The 16,643-nt window shown below is 51.5% G+C and overlaps 1 protein-coding gene across 1 annotated transcript in view; it reads right to left on the bottom strand.

The window, feature by feature from the left end:
• The window catches only part of CRACR2A (calcium release activated channel regulator 2A), a 122,884-nt gene extending 106,711 nt beyond the window's left edge, over nt 1-16,173 (bottom strand). The window contains exon 1 of the mRNA XM_010845207.1: nt 15,751-16,173. The gene's annotated coding sequence lies outside the window, so the exon portion shown is untranslated. The remainder of the gene's footprint in view (nt 1-15,750) is intronic.
• Nucleotides 16,174-16,643: the final 470 nt, after the last annotated feature.

Below are 16,643 nucleotides of genomic sequence, written 5' to 3'. Positions count from 1 at the left end.
ATCCTGGCCCTCAAGCTTCACTGGGGAAGAGGGTAAATGCCCCAGAGGGAGGCAGCGTGGCTCAGCCGCTCAATGAATGACCAGGAATGAGAAATGCTGAGCTGGGGGTGGAAAGGGGAAAGCAGGCTTCCTTCTGGCTGCCTCTAGACCCTGCCAGATCCAGTGTCAAGAAGCCCACGGTCTCCGGAGCCCAGGACTGTCAGCCTCCCCCTGGGAGGCGGGCAAGAGATGGCTCAACACCTTAACTCACAGCCTCCACTTCCGGTCCCCACTTCCTTCCTTCATCAGCAATGGTGGGCCCAAGACAGGAAACCACTCACCTCCTTGCTCCACAGTAAATTTGTTTCTTTTGTCAAGAAATTCAGGACCCAGGCTGACACATCCCTGTACCAGGTTTGGTCAATGGGTCGTCCCTTGGGCCCTGGGACCTGGATGTGGCTCATTCGTCTCTTCGCTCACCCCTGGCACAGAGTCGGGCATGCAGAAGTTGCTCCACTGATATTTGGGCACAGGGGGCGATGAAGCCAATTCCTCTCTACAATGTGACAGCCCACAAAGGAGGAGCCATCGCCTTTGTCAGAAGAACAAAACAGCATCCTCTTTGTGTGCCTTCAGGGTACGTCATCATTTCACCCATTTTCAGAGACGTTCTCTTCATCATGACGGTTATCGCCGTGCCACCACTGACAACAATCACAAAGGTGAGAGGTGTAACAGTAAGCCACACGCTTTTTTTTTTTTTTTTCCAGAGGCAGCGTAATATATTGAATAAAACAGGAGTTTCTAAAGACAGAAATTATTGGGTTCAGGTCTCAGGTCTGCCATGTACAAGTTACGAATCCTGGCCGAGGGACTTTGTTACTGTTTTCTTGTCTATAAAACAGGAATAGGAATAGTGTGTCCTTGTGGGGCTCTGGTGAGATGATGCATGTCACCCGTCTCTTCCACCTGGACCAAGAGACACAGTTAAGTATTCACCCCAGCCCCACGCATATCCTAATCTTGTCACTGAAATGAGCTCGCTTAGTGTTCCAGGTTGAATTCTGATCTCCAAGAAAAGGCACAATGAAGTCCTCACCCCCAGGACTTCAGAAGGTACCACGATACGACCGGTGTCCTCAGAAAAAGACAGCCACCTTAAGACAGATACATGCGAGGACAAACCATGTTGCGGTGCAGGCAAGAGCTCTATTACTGAAAGCTGAGAAACACCGAAGATGGCCTGCCAACCACCAGATCCAGGAGGAGGCCAGGAAGGACCGCCCTACAGGCCAGAGGGGGAGCAGAGCCCTGCGACACCTTGAACCTGAACTTCCTTCTTCCAGAGCAACTGAGACAACACATTTCTGTTGCTTGAAATCACCCAGTGTGCAGTACTTGTTAGGGGACGCAGTGGTAAAGAATCCACCTGCCAACGCAGGGGACACAGGTTTGATCCCTGGTTCGGGAGGATTCCACATGCTTTGGGGCAACTAAGCCCATGCACCACAACTACTGAGCCTGTGCTCTACAGCCAGGAGCTGCAACTGCCGGGCTCACATGCTACAACTACTGAAGCCCTTGCAGCCTAGAGTCCATGCTCTGCGACGAGAGAAGCCCGTGCCCTGCACCTAGAGAGTAGCCCACACTCACTGCAACTAGAAAACGCCTGAGTGTGGCAACAGAGACCCAGCACAGCCAAAAATAATTGATTGATGATTGATTTTTAAAAAGAGGGGCTACGGAAGGTCAGACCTACTGTTTCCTGCAGCATCGCTCGGAACCTCTGCTCATGTGGCCCAGCCTTCCTGCAGGTGGCTGCTCCCACCATATCTACCTCGAGGACCTCTGATTCTCACCATAAGAAGCCCTGTGTCCAGCTCCACACCTGGGGTTGTAGAAGGAGTTCACCTTGCCTGGGCTTTCCTGGGGTTTCCCCTGGACACCCGGCTCTGGGCTCTGGCTGTCCAGCGCCCCTCCTGCAGCCCTCTTCATGGGAAGAGCCATGGCCACACTGATCACAAGGGGGAGAGGCGGACAGGGCGGCGAGTCGCTGCCGCCCACCCTTGACAAGCGGCCCAGTGGCCTGACTGTGGGTCAGCCTCCTTAAGGGCAGAGGTGGTCAGGGCAGGACCCGCAGGCGAAACAGACTGCAAGAAAGTGTCCTCAGTTTGGCTTCGAGTAACTCATGATAGAGCTCAGGGGAGAGAACATGCTGAGAGTCACTTAATTTTCCTCCTGGGGCTTCTGAAATCAACTGCTAGCTTGGGTCCGGGTCAGGTTTTGAAGCAGATCCCGGTTACCTGCCTAATATCATCCCTTCTCCCTTCCTCCTTTCCAACAAGATTCCAATTTTGTTGATCACTCAGAATAAGTAAAGTTTATGCTCGGCTCAGGGTCCCATCCAGTCAAAGCAAGCACAGGCCCTTTCCAGAGGGTGGTAGGGGGTGGGCTTCTGACCCACCTCTGGTCACTGAGACAGGAGAGGGGCTTTGTGGACTGTCCCTGGAAATGCTTTCCTGGCTCTTAAGGGAGATGCAGGACTGCCTCCCTCTGGTATCGCAGAAGTGGTGCGATGAAGCTTTATTCTTTGGGATGAGATCTCTGGCCCAAATGCTGGGAATGGAGGTTGAGCAGGGGGTAGAGACCAGGAGGAGGTGAGGTGATGGTTCAGACAAGCTACAGCATATATACATACGTACATATTAGAGATATACACATTATATAGGTATATTATATGTTGATATATGTATTTATATCAAATACAATTTTGATATGTATGTATATATATGCATATGTATGGGATAGATAGGTAGACAGCTGTTGTATTTATTACAGTAAAAGCAAAGGACATAAAATTTTTTGAGGGAGTCTCAAGTCTTGTTTCTCATATATTGAGAGGTGAGGTAGATGGGATCATTGTTTCATAATTATTATTATGTGATTAAATAAGCCAGATGGATATTTGTTCTCCAGGTGAACAACACCCGCAGCGGGCTGGGCTTTGTGGTCTGTGTCACCGACAGTGAAGAACAGACGTCTGTGAGCCCAGCCCTCATCAGGTAGTGGGGAACACACACAATGAACAGAAACTGCAAGTCAGTTATGGGATCACAACTGAGGTACCTGCTCTGCTGAAGACACGGAGAGATGCAGATGCTTGCTGGAGGGAGCGTGAAGCGGCAAGGCTGACATAGATAGAGGATGCGGGAAAGAAAGGGACATTTACATTGGGTCCCGTAGGATGAGTAGGCGTGAGCCAGGAAAGGGGACGGAGAGCGTTCTAGGGAGAGGAGATGGCAGGTGCCAACACCCTCAGGAAGAAGACCTTTAACGTGCTCAGAACCGGAAGGAAACCAAGACGGCCAGAACAATGGTAACCTGACAAAGGCGGCCAGGATGAGGCTGAAGAGTGAGGCTTCGGGGGGCAGGCTGGGACTGGGGGCTTCACCCACGCAGCCGGGGGAATCATTGAAGTAACACCTAAAAGCTGCAAGAGACAGGATTTGCATTTTTAAAAGGTGACCTGGGCTTCTTGTGGGAATGAATTTAGGAGGAGGAGGAGGAGCTGAGGAAGTGGATACACTGAGACCAGTTAGGGGAATATTACAGTCCAGACAGGACTGTATAAAGTCCAGGGCTTCCCTGGTGGCTCAGCTGGTAAAAAATCCACCTGCAATGCAGGAGACCTGGGTTCGATCCCTGGGTTAGGAATACCCCCTGGAGAAGGGAATGGCTACCCACTCCAGTATTCTGGCCTGGAGAATTCCATGGACTGTAGAGGCCATGGGGTCGCAAAGAGCTGGACATGAGTGAGCGACTTTCACTTTCACAGTCCACACAAGCAATGGTGTGTCCTGAGCGGGTTGTGGCCGGGACAGATGAACGGGTGCTCCGGCTGTTTAGATATGGGATCGAGAGGGTGGAGGGGTTGGATGTGGCATAGGTGGAGATGGGGAGGTGGAGGCCGGCTTGGACTCAGTGGTTCCCTCTACATCTATCTTGGAAACTCTCAGAAATAAAATGACTCCTTCAGAGAGGAAGTCTCTGCAAATCTCCTCTTGTCTGCTCCCTGCTACTTACAGCATCACGTCCTCCGGGGGTGGGGTGCTGAGCAGAATAATCTCTGCTGGGTAAGCCACACCTCCCCGCTGAGGCATCTCATGAGCCGGTCAGAGAGCTCACAAAATCCAATCAGTACAGGCTGAGCTTCTAGGTCCAGAAGGCCAACCTCCACTGAATTAACTTACCTCTTGCACAATTCGGTCCATGCTAAATGGAATTCTCAGATGACACTTTCTTTTAGCATGAGGAAGATGAAAAAAGAATACCTTCGGCATGCTGAAAGAAAGTGTCATCTGACAATTCTAGGCTTAAAGAAAATGTCATTTAAGAATAAGGGAAATGAAGACATTATCTGATAAAACTCTAGTGTGCCACAAGCAGACCCTTTAATAAAAGACATTTTTAAAGGGGTATTTCAGACAGTAAGAAAGATTCCATATGGAAGATCAGAGATTGAGAAGGAGTGAAAAACAAAGCAAATGAAAATAGATTTTCTCAGTCTATTATTGAAGAAACAGCAATTGGGAGTCAGACATATTTATCTCCATATCAAGTTGTCATTTCTTACTGTCTGGGAAATTTGGATCAAGTTCATCTCTCACAGTCTTGATAGCCTCATCTTCAAAATTCATAAGCGAGGTCTTTGTAAGCAATAAATGAGCGACCACATATAAATGCTTCCAGCGTAGCTTCTGCATCTAGGAGGTGTGGAATAAATGTTTACTCCTTATCTTTTTAAAAATTAATAAACAAGCAAGTAAATAAGATGTCGTTAGCCACACGGAATTCCTCCCTCTGCTTCAAGTGTGAGATAGAAGCCTGGCACTCTTTCCCGTCGTACGAGGCTACACCGCACAGCTGATGCTTTAAAGCTGGTCTTTTCATCTTTGCAGTAGCAAGCCTAAGATCTTTCTAACAAAATGTTTATGATTTCTTTATTTTATAAATACTGCATGTGAACACACAAGCCCCAGGGGTGGACCCTAGATTCCCGCTTCGCTCACAATTTTAACATAATTCGTGTTTACAGTTTTATGAGAATGAAGGAAATGAAGGCAATATCTGATAAACAAAATTCTAGTTTGCCACAAAGAGACCCTTAATAAAGGACAGTTTTTAAAGGTGTATGTCAGACAGGAGGAAAGGAGATGATTGGATAGAATCACTGACTCAATGGACATGAATCTGAGCAAACTCTGGGAGACAGGGAAGGATAGGGAAGCTGGCGTGCTGCAGTCCATGGAGTTGAAGAGAGTCAAGACACGACCTAGTGACTGAACAACAACAGTTTTTTGAGATCATAAAACGCCTGCTGGTCCATCTGAGGGGCAAAACGACCAGTCCTGCCCAGCCCTCTCCAGGGCTCTTCCGCCACCTAGAAAGCAGCAGCACACAAAGGACCCCTCTGTGCCGCTTCTGCATCCTTACCCCCAACGCTGGCAGCCACAGTCCCCAGTTCCATCCTCAACCTCACCCCCATTCCCTTTAGGACAAGGAAGCCAAGCTAAGAAAAGCTAGCTTAGTCTTCCTTGGAATCTCTGCCTAATTTTCACCTGGCACCGATTTGGTGGGGTTTCCACCACCAAAGTGGTGGTGATGGAGAAGGGAGAGATAAACCCCAAAGCAGTCTCCCCCTGATGGCTAAAGGAGGCAAATAGCACCAGGTTCTAGGGCCTGGGCTAGCATCCTCACTCTGCCCTTTGTCCCCTATGTGTCCCCAGGCAAACCCCTTCACCTCTCTGATTTCATCTTCCTCTCACCTGTAAGTCAGAGTCAACAATTATACCGTATTTGTAGAGGATGTTACAATTTCCCGAGTGTCTCCACAGTCATAATTTCATTTACTATGCAAAGTCAGCTGTATAACAGCCAGCATGATGGTCACCTTGCTGCTGTAAAGACCTAAAAGCAGAGCATGGACTACTGTGTGCATGACAAAGAGCTCCGTCCACATGAGGGACCATCACCAGGGTCCTGCGGCTGACACCCCTAAGAGCCGGGCTTTGCTGTCTAAGTGCTGAATTTGAATTGATTCTACCCCAACCGGCTATGGGACCCGGAGCTTCTCAGCTCCTTGCTTCTAAATGAAGGGTGATAACAATAGCTCCGTCTCGCAGCCCAGGGCTTTGTACATGGGAGACACTCAGGGAATGAGAGATGATGGAATCGACACAAGTTAAGTCCACGGGAGTCTGACCACATACATCCACACTCCCTGACTCCCACCATCTTCCATTCCTTCTTATCCACGGTTACACCTGATCTCCACAGCCCTGGACAAATATTGGCAAAGGGAGGGTGGGAGCTCTGAACAGCAGGACAGACTGAGGACTGTTTCTTAAAGATGATCAAGCCTCAGAGTCCCAGTAGATTTGGAGGTGTCTCCAGCTCGCTCTGGATGGAAGCAGAGTCCAGGATCCCTGAGGTCCCAGGCAGCCCCGACCCTTCCCACTGCCACCCGAGGGTCTTGCTACAGTGGCTGGAAAGTTCTGGAATATAGGACATTGGCCAAGCCTCAGGGCCCTAACTAGACTGTGCAGCCACCTTGTTGACAAAAAGCCCTGAGTTTGGGAAAGATTGAAGATAAAAAGAGAAGGGGCGGAAGAGGATGAGACGGTTAGAGAGCATCACCAACTCAATGAACATGAAGTTGAGCAAACTCTGGGAGACGGGGAAGGACAGGGAAGCCTGGGGTTCTGCCATCCATGGGGTCACAGAGTCAGACACGACTTAGCGACTGAACAGCAACCGAGGCCTGTGCCCACATCACATGGAGCTGTTGTGCTGACCTGGGAAGCAAATGTTAATTGAGCCCAATCTGATGAATGGATGGAAACCACTGGACTGTAAAAAATATAAGCTTATTGTTGTTCATTCACTAAGTCATGTCTGACTCTTTGTGATCCCATGCACTGCAGCACACCAGGCTCCTCTGTCCATGGAATTCTCCAGGCAAGAATACTGGAGTTGGTTGCCATCTCCTTCTCCAGGGGATCTTCCCAACCCAAGGATCGAACGAAGGTCTCCCAAATTACTGGCAGATTCTTTACCATCTGAGCCACCAAGGCAGCCACCTGGCTTCTCCTTTCTGACGTCTGTTTTGTCTGGCTTTCCTGGTGGATAACGTGGTATGAAAAGTCTAAGTCTCTGAGAGTGAGTCTGCCTGCTTTCCCCTGCAGCCCCACAGCACCTTCTTCGGGGTTCTGAACACTGCCTCCTTCCTAACGGAGCCTGGCCATGTGACGCACACCTACACCCACACATGTTCTAGAAACCCCCAGAGCAGACACTCGTGTGTCCAAGCAGGGCGAGCTGTGCTTGACTCCCTATGACACCTGTATCTACAGGAAAGATGAGAGTTCAGAGGATCTAGAAGAGCCTCCTGGCTCCTCACAGCTTTAGATGGTGAGCCGAGTCAGCAGAGGCCAGCCGGTGGAAGAGGTCACCCATAAAAATACGGGGAGGGTCAAGGCACATCTTATAGTCCATCCAGGACTTCCTTGGTTCAATTTCTATGCAGTCTGGTCCTCAGACACTGCCTACTAAGATGGACTGAATGACCCTCACGGAACATCCTTCCAGAACCCTGCCATCCCCACCTGCTGAATTCTGCCATCCTTTCAAGCCCAGCTCTGTTCTCGCCTACCTACTTAAGCTTTCTGCAAAGGCCCTTTCCTTCTAGAGAACACAGAGTCTGTCCTACTCCCTTGACAGGGTCACTTATGCTGACGGAAGAAGTCCTATGGGCTTTGTTCTCTCTCCCAGTACAAAGCACTGCACACAGTAGGTGCTCAAGCATTTTGCTTTTGTGTTTTGGAGGTTTTTTGAGGGTTGGGCATTAGCATTCCATAAAACCACATTGATTTAGTCCCTACCATGTTAGGAAATTCAGATGTGGTGTGTGGAATAACCTGATTGCTATTCAGTACAAATTAGAGCTTTTTATTCTATTTCTAATCCCCGTAAATGGGGCTTGTGCGTTAAAAAAAATATTTTTAGTTTGCAATGTATGATTACATAATGGGGCCGAGTCATTTTTTTTTTTTTCATTAACATTCATCTTCCTTAGCAGTTCCTTTCTGGGTCTTTGTTTTTGACTCGAGCTGCGGTTCAATGTATTAAAATTGCATTCCTTATAAAGGAGTTCCATAGCAGATGTTTTAACTGGCCCTCCCCACGCCTGTATTTCCAGCCGGCCTGCGCCTGGGGCAAGTCACCTAGTGGGGAGTCAGGGGATCCTGCACCCATTCTACAAGTCTGTTAACTAATCTCTGGAATCCAGCAGGGCCCCCCACCTACCAGGGCAGCTTTTTGCAGGGAGCCCGTGTTGGGTGGAAGGAGCATCAGTGTGGTGAAGTGTCCCTGGGGGAGATGTCTGTACCAGAACTAGATGTACGAACTCAGATGACCTATTTAACCTCTAGGAGCCTCAGTTTCCTCATCTGTAAAATGGGGATGCTAAGTGCTAGAAAAAGTGCCTGACACACTGCAGGCATTTAATACCTTGTCTTATTTGCAGACTTCCTGTGGGAGTCTATTCCTTGCTGTTTTTCCAGCTGTCGTCATCCTCAGAGTTATATCACATCTACTGAAGCCAGAACCCTGAGCCCCAAGCAAAAATGAACCTCCAAAATCTAAGAATAGGGCAACACAGCAGGGACTAGTGTAGCTCATGGAGAGGGTAACGACAAGCAACAAGAAACATGCCAGAGACCAGGGCGCGTATCCACAGAAAACCATGATCCAAAAAGATACACACACCCCTATATGGATAGCACTATTCACAATGGCCAAGACTCGAGGCAGCCTAAATGCCCACTGACAGTGAGTAGACAAAAAAAGATGCAGTGTGTGTATATATATATATATTCTTTACCGACTGAGCTACCAGGGTAGCCCGCATGGTCCATAATTAAGCTATTTCAAACCAATCCTATTTGGCTAAAGGCTCCAGTTGAGAATCCCAATGGAAGATAGTTCATCTATTACAGACCCAAACCCGTGCAGGTTCTAAAAGCCCTCTAAAGCAGATGATGATGATGTAGGAGTTGGGGTTGGCTGTGCTTGGTTCTACACAACGACGGTGGAGGAAGATCAGAGTCCAGAATCAAAACCTGGCTCTGAAATCCTGTGCCTTTGGGTGTGTCAACTCTGACACTGCTTCCTCGTCTTTGAAAAGGGTGATAATGATAATAATCCCCTATAGGACGGCTGGGAGAAACACAGTAGACAGTGAAAGAAAAGAAAATGAAGTCACTCAGTCGTGTCTGACTCTTGTGACCCTACCACGCTCCTCCATCCATGGGATTTTCCAGGCAAGAGTACTGGAGTGGGTTGCCATTTCCTTCTCCAGAGGATCTTCCCAACCCAGGGATCAAACCCAGGTCTCCCGCATTGTAGGCAGACATTTTACCATCTGAGCCACCAGGGAAGTGCTTAACGCAGAACCCAGCCCCAAGGAGGGCGGTCTCACAGGAGCCCATTGGCTGAAGCAGAGAATTAAAGAACCAGAAAGTGACAGGAATCAGCAGCATAAAGACTGCCCAAGTGCAGAGGGCATCGGACGGCAAGGGGGCTGTGTGGAGGGAGGCTGAGACACAGTGAGACTGGGGCCTCCCTGGAGTCAAGGTCAAGGTCAAACCCGAGCAGCTGGGCAGATGAAGACATTCCTGGGATGGTGTTGGTGGGGGTGGTTATGTAGCACTGTGAATGTCTGATGCTACTGAGCTGTACCCTTAGGAAGGGTTAAAAGTGTAAACTTTATGTCAAGTATATTTTACTCCGATGAAAAAAGACCGAGTTACCAAAAAAATTAAAAAACAAGACAATACCCTAAAACCCAACAGTCAGCCCACTGAAGACACTAAAACGAAAGCAGCACAGAGATCAGGGTCCCCTCGTTCTGTGGGATGTTGCGGGGGCGCCAGACCCCCGCATCCAAGGCCCGGCAAGTCTAGACCTCCATGGCGTGGAGCTGACTTTCCTCAGAATGCCCACGGAACCCAAGCTCCCGAACGCTTGAAAACCCAAGGCCACCAGAGGCCACAGCAGCAGAGCAAGATCACGAGGTTCGTGTGCAGAGCAGTGTCTCTCTTGATGGTTCCTCCCCAGTCATTTCTGACATGATCGAGATGAAACAGAAGGAAACATCCAAGAACCCCCTCTTCTTCACCCTGTGTCCTCATCTGGGGACGGTGGTGTTTCTCTCTCGTTCAGAAAACCCTTGCCTTCAGGAAGAAAGCCTCGAACTTTCCATCCTGCTCAGGTCATAGAAAAAGGACCTTCAGCAAACCACCACTTCCTTCCCTCCCCAGAGAGAAACAAACCCTGGCTGGAGAAGTCTCTCTGGCCAGTATCTGGAACACACTTGGCCATGACCTCACTCATGTTCCCCAGAGGGCGTGGCAGGCTGGTGCCACCAAAGGTCTGTCTCCATACCCCCAGGGACCTATGACTGCAAAAGCCCCCAGCCTGGGCCTGACAGGCTGGGGCCCAAGGGGGTTACCCAGCTGCCTATTTCTGGGCTGTCAGTCATTAGCAGCCCCAGGGGCAGCTCCTCAGTAGAAGGCTCTGCTGGAAAATGGACAGGGTAAGTTGGTGAAGCAGACCTCACCCTAAGGGATCCCACCCAGCAGCATGCCTCTGTCCACTATGCTCGGTCCGATCACAGATCCCCTCCCCTTCTACATGGCCCACTGTCCTCTCTGCCCAAGTCTAGCCCTCCTCCAGGCCCAATTCCATCCCACTTCCTCTGCTCCCCTGCAGGTGCTCATAGCATTGCTCATCATTGAAGATCATCATTCCCAGGGACCGGGATGCTGGCTGGCTGTTGTCTCTCTTCTTAAACCAGATCCCTGGGGACCTTTGGGCTTCCAAGTCACACTAGCAGTAAAGAACCCATCTGTCAATGCAGGAGACATAAGGTTTGAGGGTTCAATCCCTGGATTGGGAAGATCCCCTGGAGGAGGGCATGTAACCCACTCCAGTGGTCCTGCCTGGAGAATCTCTTGGACACAGGAACCTGGAGTTCTATGGTCCACAGGGTTGCAAAGAGTTGGACACAATTGAAGCGACTTAGCATGCATGCATGGGGACCCTTAGCTGGCACAGATCAGATCAGTCGCTCAGTCGTATCCGACTCTTTGCGACCCCATGAATCGCAGCACGCCAGGCCTCCCTGTCCATCACCAACTCCCGGAGTTCACCCAGACTCACGTCCATCGAGTCAGTGACGCCATCCAGCCATCTCATCCTCTGTCGTCCCCTTCTCCTCTTGCCCCCAGTCCCTCCCAGCATCAGTCTTTTCCAATGAGTCAACTCTTCGCATGAGTTGGCACAGCCAGGGCTCAATAAGTATAGATGTCAATTAAGTGAGCGGTTCTATCCCTTCCCTTTGAGGAATTTCGGTCCAACACTGGCACCCTGGCAGGGACCGTCTAGACAGCAGGACTCAAGAACACGCTCAGTGGGCAAAGCCACCATGACCAGCAGGGGACGTGAGCCATGGCCATAGAGCCTTTCACACCCTGAACTCACCCGGGATGGACGAGCTGGCCATCATTCCTATCTCACTGAAGAGGGAAGGAGCTCAAGCTTAGAGGCTGAATTCCCAGGACACATGACTGGTTACAGTCAGAACTGTTTTTGGCACTCAGCATCTCTAGGGGCAGGGCGGGGTTGAGCCAGTGGCCCCGGGGCCAGCCTGACTGGGTTCAAACCCCAGCTCAGCTTTTTAGGAGCTGTGTGATCTCAGGCAAGTTACTTCAGCTCTCGGAGTCTTGAGTTTCTCATCTGTAACACACACATCTGTAATGTGTGTGTTAGTTGCTCAGTTGTCTCCGACTCTTTGCAACCCCATGCCTGCCAGGCTCCTCTGTCCATGGGATTTCCCAGGCAAGAATACTGGAGTGGGTTGCCATTTCCTTCTCCAGGGGATCTTCCCAACCCAGGGATCAAACCTGGGTCTCCTGTATTGCAGGGAGACACTTTACCGTCTGAGCCACCAGGGACAGGACCAAATGTGGAGCCGAGACTGATGCATTTCTGTGCATCCAGCCTCAAGGTGCAGTGGGAAGGGGTTCCTGACATTCTGCATTGGATCAGGGTGGGGCTGCAGGAAGCTGGTCTACCTCCCCACCCTTCCCTCAGCACCCATGCAACCTTCCAAGCCAGCAGGCAAGGGTGTATGTTTCTGCAGCTTCCATGTGGCAAAGCTCCATCCATCCATCAGATCCCGGAGCTCAACACAGAATAGCCTCTTAAGTAAACAAAGAGAAAACCAGCCAATTGCCCAGGTAATAGGAGATTTTCCTCCTGTCTGCACTGGTAATTGAGCCATTGGAGCCAGCCCCCAACCTCCACTGGCGCTGCTGTGAGTTGGAAAGGGAGTTTAGGAGGCTGTCTGGCCAAAGATACACGTGCAGGTCCAGAAGGTGGTGTCCACCACACTGGAACCTGGATCTAGAAGGCGGGTGTCCACTGCGCTGGACCCTGGGTCTGGTAGGGCTCAGCACACCCACAGTGTGTTCACTAAGTCTCGCCCACCTTACCTGTCCCCTTGGCCCAGCAGGACACGGAGCTGCCCAGACCCAGGGGCCCCAGGAACAGACAATCGGGCAACGCCAACCAGCCACAAGGCTGCTCTATAATGCGAACAAGGGGCCTTCAGCACAGGCTCCGTGGGTTCAGAGGCCCTTGGAATCTGAGCCCCGTGGGACACCCATCTGCTCCTGCCTCCCTGCAGCCTCCATGCTGGAGGGTCTGACTCCAGAACCCTCACCACCCCGTGACTGCCACACCCCCGCATCGGCCTTGCCAGCCTGACCAGGATGTGTCAACAAACGGGCGGGGGAGAAAGAACCGCTGGCATTTCTGAGAAACCAGGGCTGGGAGCCAAAACAAACCGTCGAAGGGAAGGCAACTTCTCCTGAAGAAAGTGTCACAAAAGAAAAAACATATCCCTCAAGCTGAGAGAAACCCCTGAAGGTCATTCTGTGCCCCCAGACAGAGTAGGTTTTGGAACCTACCCCCGACACTGGCCTACAAGAGGGTCTTCCTGCGTCTGACCCAGTGCATCCAGCCCGATGACCTTGTCTGAACGGACAAAGCAGTTACAATCCAAGAAAGAGGCAGAAGGGAGATCAGCCTGAAGCAGGTGCAGAGGCCCCTAAGGACAGAACCTACAGGTCTCCCACCCCATCACGCGACGCAACCACAGGTGAAATCACGCGAAGTCAACCTTTGAAGGGGAGGGGCAAGATAGGGGCAGGGGACTCAGAGGGCAAACTACAAGGTGTAAAATAAATATGCTACAAGGATATATTGCACAGCACAGGGAATATAGCCAATATTTTACAATAACTTTACGTGGAGTATACTCCATAAAAATTTGAATCACTTAGTGGACACTTGAAACTAATACTTTAAATCAACTATACTTCAAGGGTTTTTAATGTTCTGTGTTTTGATTGTGCTGGCAATTATGAGTGTGTACATGTGTCAAAGATCATTAAACCAAACGTTTACATAAATAAGCTGGTTCACTTCATTGTACAGCAGAAACTAACATGATATTGTAAAGCAATTATATCGCTAAGCTGTGTCCAATTCATTGCAGCCTCATGGACTGTAGACCGTCAGGGCTGTCCATGGGCCAGACAAGAATACTGGAGTGGGTTGCCATTTCCTTCTCCAGGGGATCTTCCCAACCCAGGCGTTGAACCCGCATCTCCTGCATCTCCTGCATTGGCAGGTGGATTCTTTACCACTTGAGCCACCTGGGAAGCTCCCAAAGCAATGATACTCCAATAAAATAAATAAATAAACCTAAGCACCGTCTAGCAAATCCCCCCAAAAAATAAATAAATAAATCCGGCTTTGAGAACAGCAGGGAAGGGAGACAAGGCCTAAAACATCACGTCTGCTGAAGCTGTTGGTGTGTCCATTCCTGACCACATCGCCCACTGCGCTTTCCCTGGTGGTCCCCAGACACATCCCTCTCCCTAACTCTACCGTGATGTCCCTCCCCTCAAATGCACTGACCCAGCTTCCTCCTCAAGGCGCAGTGAAGTGCCACGTCCAGGGGGCCACCCAATCCACTCCTTACAGAGGTGACCCCTCCTGCCAACTTCCCAAGACTTGGGCATTCATCACCCTTTCCAGTCAGTACCAAGCAGCAAGGGGACCTCAGAGGGCAGACACAGTCCTCCTTTATCCCTCAAACCTATGGGCAGAGCAGTTCTGATGGGCAGACACCACCTGACCCTGCATGCTAATGCCACCCAGAGCGGGGCACAAACTCTGGACCCTCCAACTAAAATTTCAGTTCTGTACAGAATACACTGCCCCAGTTTTATGTCCCTCAGCCCACACCTTGATGAAAAGATTCGTGGATACCTGCTGGTTTCTTCCAGAGGCAGGGAACTCACTACCTCATGAGTTAGGCTCTTCTCCTGGGCTCTGATCTCCCCGGGGACTCCCACCCCTAGGCCCTTCCTGCCCTCTGGAGCCACTAATTCATCCAGGGTTCTTCCAGGATTGGCTCTCAACAAGGTCACTGTGTTGACCAGGGACAGACATATGGAACAGAGGGCTTTCCCACCTGCTGGAGTGTATGTACGCACACACACACGTACACACACGTCCACACACATCCACACACACCTAAGCCAGAGGGTTTTTGCACCTGCTGGAGTGGGCTTCCCAGGTGGAGTTAGTGGGAAAAAACCCACCTTCCAATGCAGGAGACAAAGACACTGGTTCGATCCCTGGGTGGGGAAGATCCCCTGGAGGAGGGCACGGCAACCCACTCCAGTATTCTTGCCTGAAGAACCCCATGAACAGAGGAGCCTGGTGGGCTACAGTCCATGGGGTCGCAAAGAGTCTGACATGACTGAAGCGACTTAGCAAACATGTAGCATGGAGTGTATATATGCACACACACACATGTACCTATGTATACACATGCTCATACGCATGGCATACACATGCCCACACAGACACATACATGTGCACACACACAGGCACACACACCCAGGCCAGAGGCAGCCAAGTCTGGCTGAGTCACGCAGCCAGACCACAGCTCAAGCGCGGCCAGGGAGGAAGTGACGCCCCATTTCCTGACCGTCCTCTGCTCTGAGAGGTTCTCTTCTGTCTCTTTGTCTTTCTGACTCCGTCCCTCCCAGGGCTTTGCTTCTACTCAGAACAATAGCCTGCTGCATCCTGGCCCCACGGCATGGGCTCCCGGCAGCCCTGAGCCCCAGGAGAGGACTTAGGGCTTCTAGACCTGCCGTCCTGGACTAGGCAGCTCACGGCTCTGAACCTCGGTCTCCTCATCCTTGAAACGAAGAGGCTGGGTATGACGACAGGGCCCTTGAGGTCCCTTCTGATCTCAGCCCCGGGGCTTCTGGCCCTCCTCCAGTCCCCACGGGGTTCAGAGTATCAGAGGGGCCAGGATCAGGCCTGGGGACGGGGCTGGGGAGCCCAGCTGCTTCCTGGGCACATGCCTCCCTCGGAACTCCATGTGCTGCACACATTCCCTGCCCCCCTCGGCGGGGCACCCAGCAGGAAGCACCACCACCCAGCAGACGGCCAGGCAGAGGGGCCTGGAGCACCCACCTGCTCCACACCTCCCTCTCCCCTCCCCTTGCCCTCCTCCCCCTCCCTTCCCCCCCTCTCTGCCCCCCTCCCTCCCCGCTCCAGACCTACCTTGCACCTGCAGCTACCTCCTTCTCAGTCCCCAAGCGACACCACCGCAGGCCCACAGCTTTCAGGCTCTGCCTGACGCCCCTGGCCCCAGCAGCTGGACTGTCCCCCAGCGGCAGAGGTGGGAGTGGTGCCAGGAGCCACTGCCCTCTAGGAGCCCTCCAGGATCTGCCTGCGCGTGTGGGGCCGGCTGGCAGCAACCTCTGACTGCCCTGAGGGGGAGCCTGGGTGGTGAGGGCGGGGCTGAAGTGGCCTGCCTGACTGGTTGGGCTTCCTGGGCCCCTCTGTTCCGGAGTCCTGGAGGCCTGCTGTCCCATTCCAGGATGTTTCCAGGACTTTCTGTAGAGGTGTACATCCGTCCTGGGCCTTGCCCTCAGACTGGAAGAAGATGCCGACTAGGGGGTGTGTGTGTGTGTGTGCTCAGTCATGTCCCACTCTTTTGAGACCCCATGGACAGCCCGCCAGGCTCCTCTTTCCATAGAACTCTTTAGGCAAGAATATTGGAGTGGGTTGCCATGGCGTCCCCCACGGGATCTTCCCCACCCAGGGATCAAACCTGCACCTCCTGCATGTCTCCCTGAAAACCTGCACCATCCAGGCCCACCCCCAGCTGGTATCTCTGGGGGCTTTGTCCTTTATAGTAATACTTCTCTACCTCTTCTGTATACTCTACTGTGGGCATGAGTGCTTGTGTAATAGAAAGCATCCAATTAATAAAGCATTAAATATTAATAAAGCTTCAAAGGCCTCCCGAGGCAGTGGGGTTGAAGGATGACCCTGACCCTGTACACGAGACCGTCCATGCACACGAGCTAACTTTCCAGCCTCACAGCCTCTCCAAAAAACACCCACACGCAGCCCCGCTCTGCACACTGGCTGCTGCCACCTGCCAGCTG

This window comes from Bison bison, unplaced genomic scaffold, assembly GCF_000754665.1.
Source record: "Bison bison bison isolate TAMUID 2011002044 unplaced genomic scaffold, Bison_UMD1.0 scf7180017864213, whole genome shotgun sequence".
In the NCBI taxonomy this organism is placed as follows: Eukaryota; Metazoa; Chordata; class Mammalia; order Artiodactyla; family Bovidae; genus Bison; species Bison bison.
The sequence above is the reverse complement of the archived record's forward strand: the minus strand, read 5'-3'. Positions and strand labels throughout refer to the sequence as shown.